The following is a 25,197-nucleotide window of genomic DNA, read 5'->3' as shown; positions in this document are numbered from 1 at the left end:
CACTTCAGTTCAGATTTTTTTCTCAAAGAGATGAAGAAATTTAAAGTTCTGTTCCAAATTTTTCATAGAAGATAGGAAAAGTTATACTTTGATCGTGAATATTCGAGTTCTATTCTGAATTTCTACCAGAGAACACAATTCTTCAATTCTTTAATTTCTCCAAGACAAAATAATTTAAAAGTTCAATTCTAAATTTTTTTCGGTGGAAGATAGAAAAAGTAATACCATACTTGTGAATATTTTTACGGAAGATAAAAAGTTCTAGTTCAATTTAAAATTTTCTCAACGATATCAAGGAAAGTTCAAGTTCTCGTCTGAACTTTACCAAAGAAAAGACTTGAATTCTAATTTCTCCAGATATAACAAAAATATTACACTTCAGTTCTTTATTTCACAAAGAAATAAATAAATTTAAAGTTCAATTCTAAATTTTTCGGTGGGAGATAGAAAAAGTAATACCATACTTGTGAATATTTTCACGGAAGATTAAAAGTTCTAGTTCAATTTAAAATTTTATCAACGATGTCAAGGAAAGTTCAAGTTCTCGTCTGAACTTTACCAAAGAACACACTACAATTCTAATTTCTCCAGAGAAAACAAAAAGCTGCCACTTCAGTTCTTTATTTCACAAAGACATAAAGAAATTTAAAGTTCAATTCTAAATTTTTCGGTGGGAGATAGACAAATTAATACCACACTCGTGACACTAAAAATTAAGATATTTATGCAGAGTTTCAACTATCTATGGCTAAGTTTACTAAAGACAAGCTATTTTCTTGCGAAAAAACACAAACTCAGAAAAAATGATCAATTTTACTTTAGTAACTACGTAATTAGACTGAACATTAAGATATCTATACATATTTTCCACTAGATATGGCTAAGTTTGCTAAAGACAACCTATTTTCGTGTGAAAACACACAAAATAATAAAAATTGTTCAACTTTCATTTAGTACATATGCTATTAGGATTAATTGAAGATATATATGCAGAGTTTCAACTAGCTATGGATAAGTTTTCTAAAGACAATCTATTTTCGTGCACAAACACACACAATCAGAAGTAAAATGATCAATGTTAATCTAGTAACTACTCAATAATGATTAAATGAATATATTTATTCAGAGTTTAAAATATCTATGGCTAAGTTTGCTAAGGACAAACTATTTTCTGGCGAAAACAAACAAACTCAGAAAAAAAATGTTAATTGTTAATTTAGTAAATATTTACTTAGTCTTAAATGAATATATTTATTCAGAGTTTCAACTAGCTATGGCTAAGTTTGCTAAAGACAATCTATTTTCTTGCGAAAACACAAAAAAAAACATAAAAAATGATCAGTGTTCCTTTAGGACAAACTCAAATAGACTAACACTTAAGATATGTATGCATAGTTTCAACTAGATATGGATAATTGTGCTAAAGACAAGCTATTTTCTTGCGAAAACACACAAAATCAGAAAAAATGTTCAGTGTTCCTTTACTACATACCCAATTCGTCTAAAAATGAAGATATGTATGCACAGTTTCAAATAGATATGGCTAAGTTTGCTAAAAACAAGATATTTACTAGCGAAAACATACAGAATCAGAAAAAATCTTCCATGTTCTCTTAGTACCTACGCAATTAGGCTGAAATGAAGATATTTATGCAGAGTTTCAACTATCTATGACTAAGTTTGCTACAGTCAAGCTATTTTCTTGCGAAAACACACAAAATCATAAAAAATGTTCAATGTTCCCGTAGTACCTAAGCAATTAGGGTTAAGTGAAGATATTTATGCAGAGTTTCAACTATCTATGGCTAAGTTTGCTATAGACATTCTATTTTTCTTGATAAAACATACAAAATCAGAAAAAATTTTCAGTGTTCATGTACTAAATAAACAATTATGCTAAAAATGAAGATATTTATGAACAGTTTCAACTAGCTATGGCTAGGTTTGCTAAAGACAAGCTATTTTCTTTCGAAAACACACAAAATCATAAAAAATATTCAATTTTCCTTTAGTACCTACGCAATTAGGCTGAAATGAAGATATTTATGCAGAGTTTCAACTATCTATGGCTAAGTTTGCTAAAGACAAGCTATTTTCTTGCGAAAACACACAAAATCAGAAAAAATGTTCAATGTTCCTTTAGTACCTACGCAATTAGTCTTAAATGAAGATATTTATTCAGAGTTTAAACTAACTATGGATAAGTTTTCTAAAGACAAGCTATTTTCTTGCGAAAACACAAAAAAAAACATAAAAAATGTTCAATGTTATTTTAGTACCTACGCAATTAGGCTAAAAATGAAGATATTTATGCAGAGTTTCAACTAGCTATGTCTAATTTTGCTAAAGACAAGGTATTTTCTAGCAAAAACACACAAAATCAGAAAAAATGTTCATTTTTCCTTTAGTACATACGAAATTAGTATGAAATTTAAGATATTTATGCACTGTTTCAACTAGCTATGGCTAAGTTTGCTAATAACAAGCTATTTTCATACGAAAACACACAAAATCAGAAAATATGTGGTTCGGTTAGGTTAAGTTAAATTAGGTTAGATTAGCCGCTGTACGCGCGCCTCGCGGGGCGGGTCGGGTAGAGTAAGTGAGGTTAGGTTAAGTTAGGTTAGGTTAGCAGTTAAGTTAGGTTAGGCTAAGTTAGGTTAGGCTAGGTTAGCCTACATACGCGCGTACGTAGGCTAACACTAGCCTAACCTACAACTTAACTAACCTAGCAACATTAGTACTAACCTAATAGTCGCAAGAAATATATGCTTGATGCTTTAGCAAACAGAGTCATATATATATGACAAAGATATTATCTACATACTTATTGAGCATATGATTGTTGTTTCTAATGGTTAACTTATAATTTTTTCTGAGATGGTGTGTTTTCGAAATAAAATGTCATTTCTTTATAAAAATTAGCAGAAGTTAGCTGTAACTCTTCAAATATATCTTAATTTCGTCCTAGTATAGTTTTTACTTAATTACCTTATTCCTAATTTTATGATTTTGTGTTTTTTCGAAATAATATTTATTTTCTTTAGCAACATTAGAATTATCGATTATAAAATCGGCATAATGAAAGTCATTTAATTCTAATTGACTATGTAAAAAGGTTATATCTAAAATTTTTTCTGTAGTTGTGTGTTTTCGCACTACAATATAGTTTCTTGCGAACACATATCAATATAACGTAATAACAGTTCTATCATATCATCATTTTTAGTAGCAGGGTGTATGTACTAAAGGAACACTTACCATTTTTTCTGAGTTTGTATGTTTTCAAACGAAAATAGACTTTATTTCGCAAACTTCAACCTAAATCGTTGAAAATGTGCTTAAATATATTCATTTTTAAGCCTAATTGCGTAGGTACTAAAGGAACATTGAACATTTTTTCTGATTTTGTGTGTTTTTCGCAAGAAAATAGCTTGTCTTTAGCAAACTTAGCAATAGCTAGTTTAAACTCTGAATAAATATCTTAATTTAAGCCTAATTGCGTATGTACTAAAGGAACATTGAACATTTTTTCTGATTTTGTGTGTTTTCGCAAGAAAATAGCTTGTCTTTAGCAAACTTAGCCATAGCTAGTTGAAACTCTGCATAAATATCTTCATTTTCAGCCTAATTACGTAGGTACTAAAGAAACATTGAACATTTTTTCTGATTTTGTGTGTTTTCGCAAGAAAATAGTTTGTCTATATCAAACTTATACATAGATATGAGTAACTCGTTCAATAAGATCTACATTTTTTGCATAATTGTAGAGTTAATAAAGGAACTCATAACATTTTTTCTGAGTGTGTAGTAGGTCGAACGAAAATAGCTTGTCTTTATACCTATCAGCAAAAGAGCTATGAAAAAGAGACTACAACACTACAGTTTTAGTCAAAAAGCGAAGGTACTATATGAAAATTGATCATTTTTTGTGATTTTGTTTTTGTTTTCGCAATAAAAATTCTTTTCTTTATCAAAATTAGCAATTGTTTGTTTAAACTCTGAATAAATATATTAATTTAAGTCTAAGTGCGTAGGTACTAAAGGAACATTGAACCTTTTGTCTGATTTTGTGTGTTTTCTGATTTTCTGATTTTGTGATTCTGTGATTTCTTTTTTCTGATTTTTCTGATTTTGTGCTTGTCTTTAGCAAACTTAGCCATAGATAGTTGAAACTCTGCATAAATATCTTCATTTAAGCATAATTGCGTAGGTACTAGAGGAACATTGAACATTTTACTTCTGATTTTGTGTGTTTTTGAAAGAAAATAGCTTGTCTTTAGCAAACTTAGCCATAGCTAGTTGAAACTATCCATAAATATCTTCATTTAAGCCTAATTGCATATGTACTAAAGTAACATTTAACATTTTTTCTGATTTTGTGTGTTTTCGCAAGAAAATAGCTTGTCTTTAGCAAACTTAGCCATAGCTAGTTGAAACTCTGCATAAATATCTTCATTTTTAGTATAATTGTGTAGGTACTAAAGGAACATTGAACATTTTTTCTGAGTTTGTGTGTTTTCGCAAGAAAATAGCTTGTCTTTAGCAAACTTAGCCATAGGTAGTTGAAACTCTGCATAAATATCTTCATTTAAGCCTAATTGCGTAGGTACTAAAGGAACATTGAACATTTTTTCTGATTTTGTGTGTTTTCGCACGAAAATAGCTTGTCTTTAGCAAACTTAGCCATAGCTAGTTGAAACTCTGCATAAATATCTTCATTTTTAGTCTAATTGTGTAGGTACTAAAGGAACATTGAACATTTTTTCTGAGTTTGTGTTTTTTCGCAAGAAAATAGCTTGTCTTTAGCAAACTTAGCCATAGCTAGTTGAAACTCTGCATAAATATCTTCATTTTTAGTCTCACAAGTATGGTATTAATTTTGCAATCTCCCACCTAAAAATTAGAATTGAACTTTAAATTTGTTTATGTCTTTGTGAAATAAATAACTGAAGTGGCAACTTTTTGTTTCCTCTGGAGAAATTAGAATTGAAGTTTGTTCTTTGGTAAAGTTCAGAAGAGAAATTGAACTCTCCTTGACATCGTTGAGAAAATTTTAAATTGAACTAGAAATTTTTATCTTCCGTGAAAATAATCACAAGTATGGTATTACTTTTTCTATCTTCCATCAAAAAATTTAGAATTGAACTTTAAATTTCTTTATGTCTTTGTGAAATAAAGAACTGAAGTGGAAAATTTTTGTTTTCTCTGGAGAAATTAGAATTGAAGTGTGTTCTTTGGTAAAATTCAGAAGAGAACTTGAACTTCTTCTTGACATCGTTGAGAAAATTTTAAATTGAACTAGAACTTTTTATCTTCCGGGTAAATATTCACAAGTATGGTATTACTTTTTCTATCTTCCACCGAAAAATTTAGAATTGAACTTTAAATTTTTTATTGGTGAAATTAGAATTGAATTATTTTCTTTGGTAAAATTAAGAAGAGAACCCAAATATTCACGATCAAAGTATAACTTTTTCTATCATCTAAGACAAATTTGGAACAGAACTTTAAATTTCTTTATCTCTTTGAGAAAAAAATCTGAGCTGAAGCGGAAATTTCTATATTATTTTTGGGAAACAAGATTTGATCGATAACTTTTTCATTTTCATTGAGAAAATTCAGAATTGAAGTTGAACTTTTCTTCTTCCAGGGAAATATTTGGAACAGAACTTAAATTTTTTCATCTCTTTGAGAATGGTCGGAATTGAATTTAAGAAAATTTAGAATTAAAGTGATACTTTTTATCTTCGTGGAAAATAATCACAATCATAGTATAAATTGTCCTATATTCTATGGAAAAATTTAGAATTGAACTTTAAATTTTTATGTCTTGGTAAACACAAAAGTGATAAGGAAACTTTTTATTTTCTCTGGAGAAATTAGAAAAGAATTATGTTCTTTGATAAAATTCAGAAGAGAAAAAGAACTTTTCTATCTTCTATGAAAATTTTGGAACAGTATTTTTAATTGTTTCAACTGTTTGAGCAAAATATAATCTGAAGTGGAAATTTTTTATATTATTTTGAGAAAATATAAGTGCTCAATAACTGATTTAATTTTCATTGTTAAAATTCAGAATCAAAGTGGAACTTTTCTTCCCTTGTTTGAGAAAATTTTAAATTGAAGTAAAACTTTTAATCTTCATAGAAAATAATCACAATCATAGTATAACTATTCCTATCTTCTATGTAGAAATTTAGAACTGAACTTTAAATTTTTTGTGTCTTGGTAAACTTCAAACTGAAGTGGAAGCTCTTTATTTTCTCTGGAGAAATTAGAATTGAATTGTGTTCTTTGATAAAATTAAGAAGAGAACTTGAATATTCACGATCAAAGTAGAAATTTAAAAACCTTCTATTACAAATTTGTAAAAGTAATTAAATTTTTTTTCATCTCTATGTTGAAATTCGGAACTGACTTTTATAATCCTCAGGACTAAAAGTGGAACTTTTTCTAATCACTGTCAATAATAACAAAAATAGGCTAAATAGTACAATTTTCTACAGGACAATTTTGAACTGAACTTTAAATTTTGTATGTCTTGTTAACCTTGAAACTGAAGTGGACGACTTTTTTCTTATATGCAGGAATTAGAATTGAAATGTGTTCGTCTGTAAAATTAAGAAGAGAACTTGAACTTTTCTATCTTCTATGAAAAATTTGGTATAGTATTTAAAGTTTTTAATCTATTTGAGAAAAATCTGAAGTGAAGTGGAAATTTTTTATATTATTGTGGAAAAATAGCCTTGATCAAAAGCACATTTTGTTTTCACTGAGAAAATTCAGAATCGAAGTTGAACTTTTCTTATTCCGAGAAAATATATTGAAAAGAAATTTAAATTTTTTCATCTCTTTGAGAAAGGTCGGAACTGAATTTAAGAAAATTTAGAATTAAAGTGAAACCTTTTATCTAGTTAGAAAATACACAATATCGAATGTAACCATTTTTAACCTACAAAGAAAAAATTAGAGCTTTAATTAAAATTTTTTATGTCTTGGTGAAATAGATAAATAAGTTTTCTCGATTCTTTTCCTATGGAGAACTCCGACATTAATTGTGTTATCTTGGTAAAATTCAGAAGAGAACTTGAACTTTTCTATCCTCTATGAAAAATTTGGAACAATATTTTAAATTTTTTCATCTGTTTGAGAAAAATCTGAACTGGAGTGGAAAATTTTTATATTATTTGGGGAAAATAGAGTTGATCAATAACTTATTTCATTTTCGTTGAGAAAATTCAGAATCGAAGTTGAACTTTTCTTCACTTCTTTGAAAGAAATTTAAAATTGAAGTGAAACTTTTTAATCTTCATAGAAAATAATCACAATCATAGTATAACTATTCCTATCTTCTATGTAGAAAATTAGAATTGAACTTTAAATTTCTTTATGTCTTTGTGAAATATAGAACTGAAGTGGAAGATTTTTATTTTCTCTGGAGAAATTAGAATTGAATTGTGTTCTTTGATAAAATTAAGATTAGAACTTGATCTTTTCTATCTTCTAAGAAAAATTTGGAACAATATTTAAATTTTTTCATCTCTTTGAGAAAAATCTGAATTGAAGTGGAAAATTTTATATTATTTTGTGAAAATAGAATTGATCAATATCTTATTTTATAGTCTTCTATAAAATTAGTCACAAAATTTTAAAAGGTGGCAGCACGGGTACATAAATGTAATAGTTATTTAAATTTTTTTATATAAGTTAGAATGTTCATAACTGTCTTTAATAAAAATAATAAATATTTTGAAATTTTTTATCTTCAACTAATTATATAACAATCGTGGTATAAATTTTCATATATTCTACGGAAAAATTTAGAAGTGAACTTTAAATTTTTTATGTCTTGGGACTTTTCTTGTTCCGGGAAAATATTTGGAATAGAACTTTAAATTTGACTCTTTGAGAAAGGTCTGAACATAAAAAGTTAAAAAATACCATGTTAAAAAATTCAAGAAAGTATTTACAAATTGGGGAGGGGACTCTTTGAGGTTGTAAAATGGTTTTAGTAATTACATTATTAATGTAACTTTTTAAGAATATAAAATAAAGCAATAAAAAAGTATTAAAAAAATGGAGAGGGCCCTCTTGGGGGGGCCCGGGGTGGGTGTTTGGGGGACCCTTGGGGGAGGGTGTCCCTTCTGTGTCTCAATGCACAAAAAATATTAAAAAAATGGGGGGGGAGGAGGGGGAGGAGAGGGGAGGGGAGGAGGGGAGGGGGAGGGGAGGAGGAGAGGGGGAGGAGGGGAGGGGAGGGGGTTGGGGGGTTGGGGGGAGGGGGAGGTGACGGTGAGGAGTGGGGAGGAGAGAGAGGGTGGGGGCCCTTTGGGAGCCTGGGGGACCTTTGGGTGCCGGTGGAGGGCCTTTGGGGGTCCTGGGGGCCGGTTGAGAGCCTGGTGGACATTTGGAGTCCGGGTGAAGGCCTTTGGGACCCCGGTGGTCTTTTGGGAGCTCGATCTGCCTTTGGGGGGCCCGGGGGGGGCCTTTGAGGGTCTGGGGGGCCGGTGGGAGCCCTGGGAACCTTTGGGGACCGGGGGTTCCTTCTGGATTGGGGTATGGGGATTGAAACCCTTTGGATCGGGGTAGGGTGATCGGGGGCCCTTTGGGGTTGGGTAGAGGACCTCACGACACTGTTCAAATAGAACTTGTTTACTATAACGACCACACTCAAAACCTCTTCTAAAACTCTTTCTAAAATCATCTTTTAAAACGTCTCTAATGGTTTCGCCGAAATAATTCCATAACCTGTCTAAAACCGTTTCGCCCAAATAATCCCCTAAAAGTAATTTCTGTGTGTTCCTTTTGTTTTTTGGCATCTCTGTGCTTTCACATTTCAAATTTCTAGGAAACCCTTTCCTACGTTAATATCTTCATCTCATAAATGTTCCTAGCTAAACTATTATGGTTTCGATAGAATATCAATTTACCTCTCCGACTTAAAGCTCCGTGAAGCCGTATTTAAAAATAGAATTTCTATCTCTTTAGACTCCCGCATAATTCCAAGATAACAAATGATGTCATTTATGATTCCTGACACTAAAGATCAATGAAGCCCTATTTAAAAATAGAATATTAATTTTCTCTCTGACCTAAAGAACATTTATCCCTCAGACCTAAGATTAAAGAAGCCTTAATGTTTCTTAATTCCCTCTTCGTGAATCAACAATTTCCCCACCGATTATGTAAATCAAGTTCACAGTTTAGGCTAGCCAAACAATAATGACGTCATGTTTGTTCCTTAATTCCCCCTTCGTTAATCAATAATGTCCCCCGGCGATTATGTAAATCAATTTCTCAGGCCAAGCTAACCAAACAACAATGAAGCCATGTTTGTTTCTTAATTCCCCCTTCGTGAACCAATAATTCCCCCATCAATTATGTAAATCACCCCACAATGTCATAAATCAATAATTCCCCCATCGATTATGTAAATCACCCCTCATGCCATTACGCGTGGCCAAACAACAACAACAACAACAGATCGATTGACCTTGACCCCCATTAGACTCGATCGATAATCCTTGAATAAATTATGTCGCGTCAGCATTAGACTAAATTATAGATGGCAGCACATGTGTTCGTTCTGTACCTCCTGACCCCTTTCTACTAAGATCAACACCCATAGCTCCCTGGTTAACATCGAGAGTCATCAAGTCAATAAATAGGATGCAAAAACTTTGGAAAGGGTACAAAAACAGACACAGTGATGCTAAATTAGAAGCATTTAAGTTGTACCGTAAAATGCTGAAATCAATTATTCAGAGAAATAAAACAGTATATTTTACAAAGAGATTTGTTGATTGCGGTAAAAATATAAAGAAGATGTGGGACGTGGTTAAGGAAGTTAGTCGGCCATCCAGAAAACTAGAAGGTTTCTTTAAGTGTCTTATGGTAGACGATCAACTTATCACAGAAAAAGACCAAGTACGACATCATATGAAATTCATATCACATCATATAACAAATTCTTTGCGGAGAGTAGGGAAAAAACTGCTAATACCATCTCGCACTGCTCTGTGTCAGACACTTGTAAGCAGTTACTAGGCCCCCCGTGCTTGAAATCAATGGTTCTTGAGGACGTTACGGTGTAGGAAATTACAAATATTGTTTGGTCTTTAAAGAATTCTTCAGCAAGTTTTGACAAAATTACTGCTAAAGTAATTAAACATAACCTTCCATCGATTATTCATTTGATTAATAGGTCATTTCAACTAGGAGTTTTCCCCCAACGTCTTAAATTAGCCCGTGTGATAGCTCTCTTTAAAGAAGGTGACTGTGAGGATCTTGCTAACTATAGGCCGATCTCTCTTTTGTCAGTGTTCGTAAAGTTTCTTGCAGCAAATTTTTTTTCCTTCTGCATCAGTTTGGGTTTCACGCAAAGTATTCTACAGACCATGCTTGCAATAAACGTCTTCAGTTTATATGACGGTCTTTAGATTCTAATCTTATTCCTGCAGCCATTTTTCTTGATGTAAAGAAAGCTTTTGACAGCCTTACACACAAGATCCTCGTTGGTAAACTTTCTCATCATGGTGTGCGTGGGGATGCATTGTCTTGGCTCTCTTCATACCTTACTGGCAGATCTATCGCCATGGAAGATACAGACAAGAAAGTTCCAATTGAATACGGAGACCCCAAGGTTCTATTCTTGGGTCAACACTCTTTCTGATCTATGTGAATGACCTCTACCGACTTCTCAACACCCCAATTACCAATTTTTGCTTTGGATTGTGTCATAAACGTTGCTCTCAGACTATGTCGGCGTCCACATCTGATAGTCGAGAAGAGCTGGTAGAATTTGCAGATTACGCTAATCTAGGTGCTGCAGGTCCAGAGGAGTCATCCCTTATTCTAAAGCTTCAAGTAATGACTGAGAATATGCTCAAATGGTTTGACATAAATCAACTAGCTTTAAATGTAAAAAAAGTTGCACCTTCTTATTTTTTCCCGTACAGGTGTGAGCTGTCCCATAATTACTGAGCTTCCTACACCAAGAGGCTCCATAAGTCACCCCCCCCCGATCGATATAAGCGATTCCTGGGTGTTCTTTTGGATGAAAATTCATCGTTTAAATGGCACGTTCAAGTAATAAGAGTGAAAATTTCCCGTGGACATGGAATCATCGGTAAATTAAAGCGTTTATTTCCTTCTCCTATAATCCGTCTATTATATTTCTCTCTTATTTTCCATTATATATGTTACTATTCGTCTGTGTGGATGTCTACATTTCCTTCTGTAATTGCTTCTGTTTATGTTCTTCATCAGAAAGCGGTAAGAGTTCTCCAGTCGACTACACAAACTCCTGTTGATCTCCTTAAGATTAAAGATATTTATGTTATATCTCTATCTTCGTTGGCATATCAATTCTTCCACGTAGATCTCCCATGTTGTTTTTCTGGACTACTTAAACTAGTAGGAGAATTAAATTTGTATACAGTTCAAACTGGGAGGATGTGATGATTCCGGCTACTCCCTCGGTTCGTTCAGACTTTGGTCTGGTCGTTACTGGGAGATGTGCTTGGAACATGGTTCCTGCTGAGATTCGTCAGGCACGAACACTTGGCTCCTTTAAGAGACATATAAAAAGTTTCTTATTAAAGGTAAATATTAAAAATTTTTGAACTGTTTAATGGTTTCATTTTTTTATTTGGGGGGGGGGAGGGTTCGTTGCTTTGTTTTGTTGGCGTTGGATCCTCGATGATGTAGAGAATTTTATTTTTTTATTTATTGTAGGGTGATGGGAGGGTCGATGTTTCGTGTGGACTGTCGGTGGGTTGACCTCTTTTCCTTATATATTTATAAATTAGACATTGTTTAGTATTGTTTATGCCAAGTTTTAACATTAGTCATTTATTCTATATCGTTTCCCAAATAACGGGTCATTGAGCTCTTTGGGATATTGTTTTTGTTATTGTTATTTATGGAAATAAATGGAACTTGAACTGGAACTTGAAAAATCTCGGTAGTAGGGTCACAACTGGCCAACCAGTTGTCCATTGAAGGAATTGTTCATCATTCATTGTTCCCCAAAGGGGCTCCTCCCGCACAAAAGAGACCAAAGCTCCCTTAGGGTTGATAGGACTAATCTCAGATTCTTTCCCAAATTTTACCGATCCAGCCCGACATCAACATCTCCCAACTTTCCCCAGCCCATTGTAGGTCGTTCAACTCAATTTTGTGATCTTGTTTTATTTCCCATGGGCATTGAAACTCTCTGTGCCCCCCTGCTATTTATTCTATTTATGTTAGCTATGCATATCCCATATAATTTTTTTAATTCTCGCCACTTCAGGTTAGAGTTTTTTTATTTTTCCTCAGTTACTCTGGTGTCCTCACTGAAGTAACTCTATATTAGCATCTTTTCCCTACGTGGATCAGTTTGCGCTGATTGTACAGTTTTGCTTGTTTTTTTTGGTGGTGGTTTTATTGGTTTTTAGTTTTATCTTGTTTTTTTTTTTTATCTTGTTCTTCTTGTGTGTCTTTTGAACTGAAGACACCTTGTTGTTAAGCAGGCAAAATATCCGCGTTGGTTTGTTTTTGTTTTTTCCTTTTCTCTCCATTGGACACAGTATCCTTTGTTTTTTTTTTTTTAGATTTTTTCTTTGTTGGTTTTTGTCATGGCTGGCCAGTTCGGCTTAATATCTTTCATTTAGAAATTGTACGGGCAACAATTAGCCGCTTCTGTCAATTATTATTTGTCTTTAGTTAAAAAACATGCAAATCTATTAAATCAACAAATTTTCTTAAAAAATTGCAAGAAGGAATCAGTGATTCCGAAATCTTTTAAAATATGTAGCCTACCCATTTTGGAACTGAAAATAAAACAAAATTAAAATATAAATTAAGCCTAATAGCTTTAAATGACGTAATTTATGAACAAAAACAGAGACGTTTTCAACTGTCTAAAGACTCCAATTATGTTGAAAACCTTTTAACGAATAAACTCCCATTTTACAGTTTTCTGAGAATTAAGGAATTGGCCGTTAGATCTTTTCGCCATGATTTTTAATTTTCAAAGATTTGTTTGGTTGACAAGTTCAATAGACTTTTGTTTGAGAAGTTACAAGATTCAGGGGTTTTTTATCCTCGTCATTGTCTGGGTCCAGCAATTAAGAATTTGTATTTTAAACCTCTTAATATTAAACAGGAAGCCGTCTTGTATAAGGGTTCTAAGTTCTGTTTTCAAACACCAATGTCATATTTAGAAATACTTTTAGAGATAGAGTCTGGAATAATGGCTTCTATAGATAAGTTTGATGCTCCTCAAGACCTCAGAGCCGAGATCATAAGAAAACTAAACGCCTCTAATATGAACTTAATTAGTAAAAACATTTCACAAAAAAATGACGTTAAAATACTTTCTGATTTGAAAAAGGATAAATTCCTTACTATCACCAGAGCCGATAAGGGAAACACGATCGTAATTATGAACATAAAAATCAAATGAAATCTGAAGACTATAATAATCAAATGAAATCCATTATTTCTGACACTATTACATACAAAAACTTGATTTTGATCCTACAGATAAATATGTAAAATCAACAAGAAAGGAATTAGAGTCAATGAAAAATAATTTTCACATTACCCCACAGTTTCAGAACAACTATTATCATAGGGGTTGTTCGGCACCCAAGATCTATGGTCTACCTAAGATTCATAAGACTGGAGCCCCCCTCCGCCCTATTGTGTCAACTTTTCCTTCACCTGTTTCAAAATTAGGAAAATGGTTGTCGGTAGCTTTGCATCCACTTTTGGGAACACAAAAAACATATTTAAAAAATTCGACTGATCTTACTAATAAATTGCCAGATTTCACGCTGGAGGAGAGTTCAATTCTTTGCAGTTTTGATGTTGTGTCCATGTATTCAAATTATGATTTAAAAAGGTGTGAGGACATTTTAAAAAGTAAATTAGAAAAACACTTTGATTTAATACAGGATGTGACTTTAGCCAGTTTGGATATTGAAGTCATTATGAGACTAATTATTCTGGTAAATGAATTTTCTTTTTATTTTGGTTTTAGAGGGGAGTTTTGTAGACAAATTTTTGGGTTACCTATGGGGGCTTCTCTTTCTCCTTTATTGGCAAATCTATTCATAGATGCCATTGAAACCTCCGCTATAAACAGTTTTAGAATCACCCAATGGGCGAGGGAAGCCATAGAAATTAAAAAACAAATGTTTGCTAACCTTTCCATTAATAGGGACACAGGTAATTTAAATAATGACCCAATTTATGATAACCTTTTAAAAAGTGAATCAACATTCAATGAGGGAGTAAAGATTTGAAATAGTCACCAAGGGACTATTCTACCTTCTAGACCAGAACAATTTCCTTCAGTAAAAGCTAACAACAGGATTCTTTCGCGACTGAGTAATTAAAGTAATTTACAGTTTTTTATTTTTCCTCAGTTACTCTGGTGTCATCACTGAAGCAACTCTATATTAGCATCTTTTCCCTACGTGGATCAGTTTGCGCCAATTGTACATTTTAGTTTTTTTTTTTTAGTGGTGGTTTTATTGGTTTGTAGTTTTATCCTGTTCTTCTTGTGTGTCTTTCGTGATGAAGACGCCTTGTTTGTATACAGGCAAAATATCCGCGTTGTTTTGTTTTTGTTGTTTTCTTTTCTCTCCCCTGGCCATAGTCTCGTTTTTTTTTTTTTTTTAGATTTTTCTCTTTGTTGGTTTATATATATATATATATATATATATATATATATATATATATATATATATATATATATATATATATATATATATATATATATGTATATATACTAACAATATAAACGAGCAATAATTGTATATTTATGTATATATTTTTTCATAAATACAAAAAAAAACGAGATAAAATAAATAAAGAACAAGTTTCTTTAATGAAAAGTAAGAGGCGAGATTAAATCTTAAAACGAACAGAAATTATTCTAGTGTATTAAAGGGGTTGTCTCCTTCTGAACGCCCTGCTCTTTACGCTAAAGTTTTTTATTACTTTAAAAGTAGAGGTGTGACAAAGAGTTAAACCTTAGCGTAAACAGCAGGGTGTTGAGGAGGGGTCATACCCTTCCTTATAAAGAATAATTTCTGTTCATTTTAAGTTTTAATATCGCTCATTACTTTCAGTTAGAAAAAATTGTTTTTTTTTTATTCAATATCTGAATATTTTTCAACTAATAGCAGGTTCGAGGAGTTTAGCTAACAGTCAGAGGCAACGCTATACCGTTGCGTAAAGGTCATACGGCTCCAATGTTTTATTATTTATTTATTATTGCCTTTTTTTCCCAGAGGTACTTCATATGGAAGGGGTCGTCTTACAAACTTCAAAGAGGGCTCATTCAACTGGAAATTGAGAGTTCTAGCGCCCTTTTTAAGGGTCAAAAGTGATAGGAAGGCAACTAAAACCCCTTCCACACCACCACTTCCCCAAAAACATCCAATCAAAATTTTGAGATAGCCATTTTGTTCTACGAAGTTGATTTCGAGATAGAAATTATGTTTTTGAGGATGACACTCTCCCAACAGCCATCAGGGCACGAGTTGTAACTTATGCCTTGGGGCATATAAGGTTCTTATAGAAAGCTTTGTCATAGAAACTTCAAAAAGGACTTATTCGATTGGAAATTCAAAGGTTAGTGCACTTTTTGATAGTCAAAATTGATTGAAGGGCAACTAACCCCCTTCTCACGCCCAGCATTTCCGCAAACATATCCAATAAAAATTTTGAGATAGGCATTTCTTTGAAGGTAGTTGAAAGTTCTGGACAATAGGTCTATGAGGATGACAAACCTCTTGCCCCCCCCCCCCACAGCCCACAGGGCAAGGGTTGTAAGTTATGCCCTGAGGCATATAAGGTTTTATAGAAAGCGTTGTCGTAGAAACTTCAAGAAGGGCTCATTCAATTGGAAATTGAAATGAGTACGGCCCTTTTTAATAGTCAAAAGTGATTGGAAGGCAACTAACACCCCTTCCATGCCAACCATTTCCCCAAACACATCAAATAAAAATTTTGAGATAGCCATTTTGTTCAACGTAGTTGAAAGTTCTGGAAATTATGTCTTTGAGCAGGACAATCCCCCCACAGTCTTCTGGACAAGGGTTATAAGTTATGCCCTGGGGGCATATATGGTTTTTATGGAAGGAATGAGTAGAGATGACCCTATAACTCCCACCGGGGCTCCTTATATGGGCATAGAGTCATTAGTGAGAATGATTGCGTAATCGGTCAATGACCTCTTTCTCCAGGTGTGTTTTGGACACGCCCTCAGCGAATGTCAATGTTGTTATTGTTTCCGAGGCAAAATGCCAAGGTCAATGTTGTTGTTGCTTTGAACAGAGTCATTAGAGAGAACACGTGGTTAATGGGGTCAATGTTATTGTTGTTGTTTTGGCACGCCCTTAACGAATGTCAATGTTGTTGTTATTGTTTCCGAGGCAAAATGTCAATGTCAATGTTGTTGTTGTTTCTGAGCCAAATTTCTTTTCAGTCTAGAGTTGGCAGTAAGAGTGAAAGGACTGGAAAATGAATAAATTTGAGAAAGAGAGAATCATGTGGTTCTTATGGAAAAACATTTGATTTTGGATGAGGATTTTCTAGCCATTTGGAATAATCCCCTTTGGACTATTGTATGAAACTTTTAAAATGTGATTCCAATTCTTAAAGTCAATTTATTGATATCTTGATCACGACACGACGGAATCATATCACGGATATACTTTCATTGCCAATGTAGATGGCTCCTCATTCGAAAAAGGCAACGTCAAAGAGTTACTCCTCCCCCCTTTCCTACACTTTAAATTTATGGCGCGAAAAGGATCAGTTTTGTTTTAACGGTGGGAGAGTTGACATCAGAAATCAAAATGTTCTATATATGCCCATTGTGCATGTACACTCTCGGCAGTTGGACTTAATGTGAGAATTGTACAATTATTGATGACTATAACGAAAAGTGTAAATTATGTAATCCTTGCAAATTACGCAGAGGTTATGCAGTACAAATTAAAGGATGTAATTCATGTCTTGAGGAGGTATGTGACTCTCACCCTAGCGGGCACCTATGCTCCAATTGACACAATGATAAATGTGATCAGTGGGAGAATGCTTACCCCACTATGATTGGAAAGAATCTTGTCATTTGATTGGAAATTGAAATGGCTAGTCCCCTTTTTAATAGTCGAAAGTGATTCTAAGGCAACTGACACCCCTTCCACACCCATTATTTACCCAAACACATCCAATCAAAATTTGTATATAGCCATTTTGCTCAACAATGTTGAAAGTTCTGGAAATTATATGTTTGAGCAGGACACTCCCCCACAGTCTTCAGGGGCAAGGGTTATAAGTAAAGCCCTGATGGCATATATGCTTCTTATGGAAGGAATGCTCGTATAAACTTCAGAGAGGGCTCATTTGATTGGAAATTGAAAGTTTCTAGTTAACTTTTTAAGCTTCAAAAGATATTGGAGGGTAACGAGCTTCCCCACCCCCAAGCCCTGTTTTCCCAAATACATCCAATAAAAATTTTAAGATAGCTATTTTGTTAAAAATAGTTCAAAGATCATATAACAGAAATTCCGGTGTTGACACAACCCACCAGGGCCCGGGGGCAGACGTTGTAAGTTATGCCCTGGGGGCATATATGGGTCTTATGGAAGGGATTCTCGTATTAACTTCAAAGAGGGACCATTTGATTTGAAATTGAAAGTTCTAGTTCACTTTTTAAGAGTCAAAAGAGATTGGAGGGCCCCTAGCCCTCCCCTCCTCCACGCCCTTTGGTCCTCAGACCCATACGATAAGAACTTTGAGATAGCTTTTTTTCAAATAGTTCAAAGACCAGATAAAGAAAACTCAGGGGTCAACACAGCCCCCCAGGACCTGAGGGCAGGTGTTGCAAGTTATGCCCTGGGGGATTATATGGTTCTTATTGAAGGGATGCTGGTAAAAATTCAGAGATGGCTCATTTTTTTGAAAATTGAAAGTTCTAGTTAAGTTTTTTAGAGTCAAAAGAGATTGGAGGGCAACTAGTTCCCCCCCCTTACGCCCCTTTTTCCGCAAATGCATCCAATAAAATTTTTGAGATAGGTATTAAGTTAAAAATTTCTTGCCGTAAGAAAGGGATGCTCGTATAAACTTCAGAGAGGGCTCATTTGATTGGATATTGAAAGTTCAAACTCACTTTTTAATAGTCAAAAGAGATCCGAGGGCAGCTTGCCCCCAACCCATCTGATTAAAATTTTGAGATACACATCTTGTTACAAAGAGTTCAAAGGTCGGATAAGAAAAAATCCAGTGTCAATAGAACCCCCCAGGGCACAGGGGAAGAGGTTCTAATTTATGCACTAAGGGCATGTATGGTTCTTATGAAAGGGATGCTCGTATAAACTTCATAGAGGGTTCATTTGATTGGAAATTGGAAAGTTCTAGTTCAATTTTTAAGAGTCAAGAGAGTTAATTAAAAAAAGGACAACTTTCCACCCTAGATATTGAATCCAATATCTAGGGTGGAAAGTTGTCCGATTTTTAATTTTTCAATGAAAATACAAATGATTGGAATATAAGGTTTTCTCTCCCCTCCCTACCCATTTTTTGGTTAATTGACATCACTGATGGGAGGGATATCCCTCTTTACTTGGTCAATAGCAGAGCAGTTCCTAGAGTTAGTGGTGCCCCGAGCAAGCACAGACACAGGGGGAGGGTGGCGGAGGCGATCGTCCCTCCCCCACTATTTTTTATAGAATCCTTTCTAAATTATAGTATTGAATACTTTATTAGAGAAATAAGAACCGAAAAATCGATCGTTTTCTGAAATAAGAATAACGAAGCATACCAACACAATAAAAGTATTCAAAGACATTCAGTGTTATGAACGCAAGACTGGAACGTTTCTGTGCTGTCGGAGAGAGCCCAAGGGAGTGCAGATCGTTGACAAGAAGGTTAAACGGTGGCATTGTGGTGGCCTGTTATAAACATGCAAAAGTGGGTACCGCTCATCACTGGTCATCGGAGTTCTTGTAACACAGATGTCCAAATGGAATAATTTTATTTCCATCAATGGACTTGCAAAAATCCAAGACTCCTTCACCAACGCTATGAATGTTTGCGTCCTTGCTAACAGCCACAAAACATTATGTGAAGTACCCTTACAATGATACCAATTCATCTGCCAACAACCTAATATCTTTAGCTCATTTGGTAACACTGAAATAGCTTACTGTTGTGATGAAGATACCGGCTTGTCAACCAATTAAAAGGGTAAAGGTTGTATCTTCCTTTATGCCAAATGGTTTAGCATCCTACTGTAAAGAGATTTAAGAAGCTTGTGTTGCCTTATACCAATTGAGAGTCGACAATTTCGCTTCTCAATTTCTTCAGCCAAGTCTATGTCAATAGTTAAGTGACTATATTTCCCATCTCCCTTGCCATGAAACCTGATTATACTTATTTTTTCTCACACGTGGAACCCATGGCAGGGAACCATGAGGCCAACTATCCTTTCTGGCATACTTTTCTTTGAAAGATGCGTTTCCTGCCGCTAGGGCTAGATATACTAGGGGAGGTAAGCCTCCACCCTCCTTAATCATCCTTGACACCATACTTCGACCATGATTGAGTTCTTTTCTTATCTCATAAGGAAAACAATTTTGAACCAAAAATCAAACTGGCTCAAGAGTTTTTTTTTTGTCCAGAACATCAATAATGCACTGTTTATCTTTTGCCATTCTTTTGCCGCGTCTGCTTTTCACCTTGATTGAGATAAGTTTTGCAGCCTAAAAAAAAACTGTCTTTTTTTCCCAGCCGACTGACTAGGCTTTTCCTTATTCCTTGCCCCTTTTCTTCGCTTCTCAGTACATTTGCCACAATGGGTGCGTTCTCAGGCAATGTATTTTGAGAGAGGATTTCTACTCTATATTTTTGTTCCATTTCTAGAGGAGCCTTTCAAGTTGGTGTCCAGATGCTTAGATTATCCAATTCATCTTATATTACAAACTTACCGCACCGTGATGAACTCACCAAATGCAGCAGGCAACAAGTGAGTAGCCTTCCTTTTGACTGAGGTTGCCTCTTATTGGCCACCTGAAACCGATGTTTAATGGCAATCTCGACCTTGACAAAGTTTCGCAATGCCTTACGCGAGCGACAACGTGATCCAGTTGATTTTGAACGGTCTTATTAAAACAGTTAGTTTTAACTTCCCGTTGCGTTACGTTGCGTCGATAGTGAGCCCGGCCTTTATTCAATTACAATTAAAAAAAATTGTAGATGGGGTGGTGGTATCCCATGTTCCCCTCTTGGCACTGCCACCCTTCCCAAATTGACGCTCTGGATCCGTGCTTGGCCCAGAGTAAAATTAATTACAGTGCTTCCCTTCCCAAACTAAAAAATAAGCAAAAAAGCCGAATCAAATTGAGAAACTTGATCAAAATAGAAAACCCCCAGCCACGGCCCCGCCCTCAGCTGCGTTGCCCGGGGCACCTGGCCCGGTTGCCCTCCCCCAGAACGGGTCTGGTCAATAGTAATGCTTTGACTATGACTAACCTGACAGAACCTTACTGGTGGAGTAGTTTGAGTTAGTCACCTAGTCTTGTGCTATCATCAACAACTGCTAAATTTCTTGTATAAAATCACACTTTCAGGCAAATAGTAAAAATTAAGTTTATTCTTCATTATACAAAGATCAATTTCGGTATGGTTTGCCAATAAAAGTTATGTGATTCACTAAATAATGCGTCATTGATGATGGGGACCAAAAGAGGGGCTATTAGGAGGGGCATCCTTAAGAGGGGTAACTATAAAGGGCATCAAAAGGGCCATCATCCAGTTCAGGCGATGATGAACTGGAATGAGGTAAATTATAGAGTTTAAGAACGTAATATTTAAAAATCAGATTCCTGTGAAGCCTCCATCCAGCGAGTTTTTATTTTCCAACTCTCTCTTCCCCTTGAGCATGTGCAGGATAACTGAAGTGTGATTTCCTGAGCGATCATAGTGAAGTGTGATCACGGATGGCGCATGAGGAGGGGGAGAGGAAGTTGGAACTATAGTTTTGGGACAATAATTTTTGTTTTAGGTAATTTCACCAAAGTCTTATTTGATGAGGCTCCATTTCAAGACTGATTTCTTAGGAAGCCTTTATTCCAGGGGCGGATCCAGGATTTTTTTTTTGGGGGGGGGGCGCAAAATAGGTTGATCTGATAAAAAAAAATTGGAGGGGGGGTTGCAAAATAGGTTGATCCGATAAACTTGAATTAGGAGAAAGTTTAACGCAAACTTGAGTTAATTAAGTAAATTACACTAGTTTAGACTACGCTAGGGGGGGGGGGGCCTTCGCCCCCTGGATCCGCCACTGTTTCATTCTGCAATTTTACCACCCTAGAAACCTATGAAATAGCTATTGAGAATTTTTATCGAATAAATTATTGAAGAAACACCGGGGAGAAGTAGAAAAGAAGACACTTTTCCAATTTTAATGTTAACAGGTCAACCACACAGTGGAAACATATTTAGAATTTTGGAGCGTTGTACATTATGGAAGAGGGGCTTAATTGCATTTTGGTTTCGACTTTAAAACAGATATTTCATATCTGCTATCCAAAATATTGTTGATAGTTTTTGAATAAGTGCTTACTATTATAATTTACTAACAGTACAGTGGGCTCTTGAAACTTTGATTACCCAGCAGGATTGATTTTTTTGCTTGACCAATTAATAGGCATGATAAAACTGTACGAGAATAAACTGCACCAAAGCCAGGGGTAGGGATATGTAATATAAATTCACTTGAAAGATACCCATTGGAACCTATTAGTCTAAGAAGTTTATCATAAAAGAAGGGGAAAGTCACGCTCAAAATGAATGATAAGTTTCACGAAAATTTCAAGAATTACAAGTTTCATGAAAAAGATAAAATAACAATTTCTGAGAGCAACGGTGTCATCCCCTTTCAAAACTAACTTCTATATTTTTCCTGAGAAAGATGTATACGGATGCATGGTTTTTGGCTTTTGCTTGTTATATATTTTTATGTGTTTTTTAAAAGGGACAATTGCAAAGAAACAATGGTCGTAGAAAATTGGATGAGGGGTCATTTGAACTACTACTACAACTATTACTAAAAATTCCCTGGAACACCCAGCCGCCTAATGACAACACAACTACGCACCCTTCTCCTCAATATCAATCTATTCAAAGCCCCATTTCCATTGAATTCTGTTTTGTTTGGCGCTAGACAGTTGACCGACAGGAGTGATCTTTGGCAATATGTCATCCTTCTTCCGCAGAATGTGTCCCAGAAATCTTAACTTTTCTATCACCATAGCCATAGAAAGCGAGATTGAACCACATTTTTCGTACAGCTTACTGCTTGAGATACTGCTTGTCAGTCAGTAAGTCAGTCATTTGAACGTATGGTTAAGATAAGATAAGATAAGTTTTATTCTTCATTAAATACACATATAATATTACATGTTATTAATCCCTCAAAGGCTCATTGGCCTGTTAAAGTTTGATTACCCTTTTTAAGAGCAACAAAAAATATTTTACCACAGCAAAGTGCTGATCTCTGCCATTTTGTGCTGCAAAACAGCAATTTTGGCCCAAGTTTGCCCAAAATAGTATTAAACAATTACAGCATGACACAATTCTTGGGATACATCCTTGTATTCGATACTTCGATGTTTTTTTTTGTCGGTAACTCTGTCTTCATGTTCATTTCCTTTTGACAGAAATTAGCTTAACTTTAACGACATTGCTATTGAGTCAACAAAACCACCTATTGGCTCTTATCAAGAAATTTCTTACTGTTCTTACAAACCCACAGAATTAAAATCTTTAAAAAAACTCCAAATTTTTGATGTTTTCGGTAAAACCTCAAGGACGCTGTTGACATTTGAAGAGATTAATTAAAAAAAAACTTTCCGAAAAATAAGTTTTTCAAAGAAAAGCAAAGTCCATTTTAAACTTAAGCTCAGCAGATACAAATACCTTTTAAAATTCAAACTCAAAATGACCAGAAATTACTATTAAAGAATAAATGAAACCCAAAACGAACAGAAATTAAATAAACAATCATAGTTAAAACATACAACAAGTAATAATATAAATGAATAAATAGATCTTAAAGCGAGTAATGATTGGAGGTTAGCTGCCCTACAATCACTTTTGAATCTTAAAAATTGAATTACAACTGTCAATTTCCAATAAAATGAGCCCTCTAGGAATTTGATACGTGCATCCCTTCCATAACAGTCAGATATGCCCCCAGGGCATAACTTACAACGCCTACCCCCGGGCCATGGGGGGCTGTGTTGACACCGGAGTTTTTTGCTATCAGAACTTTGAACTATTTTAAAAAAATGTCCATCTCAAAATTTTTATCTGATGTATTTAGGGCGTGGAGGAGGGGGGCTAGTTGACCTCCGGTATCATTTGATTCTTAAAAAGTGGACAAGAACTTTCAATTTCAAATCAAATTAGCCCTCTCCGAAGTTTATACCAGCATACCTTACATAAGAAATATATTTGCCCCTAGGGAATTACTCTTAACGCCTGCCCCCGGGCCTTGGCGGGTTCTGTCAACACAGGAATGTTTTTTATCTGACCTTTGAACTATTTTTAATGAAATGGCTATTATAAAAATTTTATCAGATGGGCTTAGGGAAAATAGGGTGTGTGTGTGGGGGGTGGGGGCTAGTTGCCCTCAGATATCTTTTGACTCTTAAAAATTGAACGAGAACTTTCAATTTCCAATGAAATGAGAACCCCTCTGAAGTTTATACGAGCATCCCTTTCATAAGAACCATATACGCCCCCAGGACAACACTTACCACGCCTATCCCCAGGGCTCTGGAAGGGGGGGGGGCGTTTTTGTTATCTAATTTTTTAACAATTTCAAAAACATTGGCTATCTCGAAATTTGTAGCGGACGGGGTTGGGGAAAAAGAGCGGGGGGGGGGTTTAACTCTCTTGACTCTTAAAAATTGAACTAGAACTTTCCAATTTCCAATCAAATGAACCCTCTATGAAGTTTATACGAGCATCCCTTTCATAAGAACCATACATGCCCTTAGTGCATAAATTAGAACCTCTTCCCCTGTGCCCTGGGGGTTCTATTGACACTGGTTTTTTTCTTATCCGACCTTTGAACTCTTTGTAACAAGATGTGTATCTCAAAATTTTCATCAGATGGGTTGGGGGCAAGCTGCCCTCGGATCTCTTTTGACTATTAAAAGTGAGCTTGAACTTTCAATATCCAATCAAATGAGCCGTCTCTGAAGTTTATACGAGCATCCCTTTCTTACGGCAAGAAATTTTTAACTTAATACCTATCTCAAAAATTTTATTGGATGCATTTGGGGAAAAAGGGGCGTAAGGGGGGGGGAACTAGTTGCCCTCCAATCTCTTTGGACTCTAAAAAACTTAACTAGAACTTTCAATTTTCAAACAAATGAGCCATCTCTGAATTTTTACCAGCATCCCTTCAATAAGAACCATATAATCCCCCAGGGCATAACTTGCAACACCTGCCCTCAGGTCCTGGGGGGCTGTGTTGACCCCTGAGTTTTCTTTATCTGGTCTTTGAACTATTTGAAAAAAAGCTATCTCAAAGTTCTTATCGGATGGGTCTGAGGACCAAAGGGCGTGGAGGGGGGAGGGCTAGGGGCCCTCCAATCTCTTGTGACTCTTAAAAAGTGAACTAGAACTTTCGATTTACAACCAAATGATACTTTTTTGAAGTTAATGCGATCATCCCTTCAATAAGACCCGTATTAGCCCTAAGGGTACAACTTATAACGTCTTCCTCTCGGGCCCTGGGTGGTTGTGTCGACCCTGAATTTTTTGTGATATGATCTTAGAACTATTTATAACAAAATAGCTATATTAAAATTTTTATTGGATGCATTTGGGAAAACAGGGTTTGGGGGTGGGGGAAGCTGGTTACCCTCCAATATCTTTTGAAGCTTAAAAAGTTAACTAGAAACTTTCAATTTCCAATCAAATGAGCCCTCTCTGAAGTTTATACGAGCATTCCTTCCATAAGAAGCATATATGCCATCAGGGCTTTACTTATAACCCTTGCCCCTGAAGACTGTGGGGGGAGTGTCCTGCTCAAACATATAATTTCCAGAACTTTCAACATTGTTGAGCAAAATGGCTATATACAAATTTTGATTGGATGTGTTTGGGTAAATAATGGGT

This window comes from Artemia sp. Qi Xiang Cuo, chromosome 21 (assembly GCF_049724085.1).
Source record: "Artemia sp. Qi Xiang Cuo chromosome 21, ASM4972408v1, whole genome shotgun sequence".
Taxonomy (NCBI): Eukaryota; Metazoa; Arthropoda; class Branchiopoda; order Anostraca; family Artemiidae; genus Artemia; species Artemia sp. Qi Xiang Cuo.
This window is presented reverse-complemented; position numbering follows the sequence as displayed.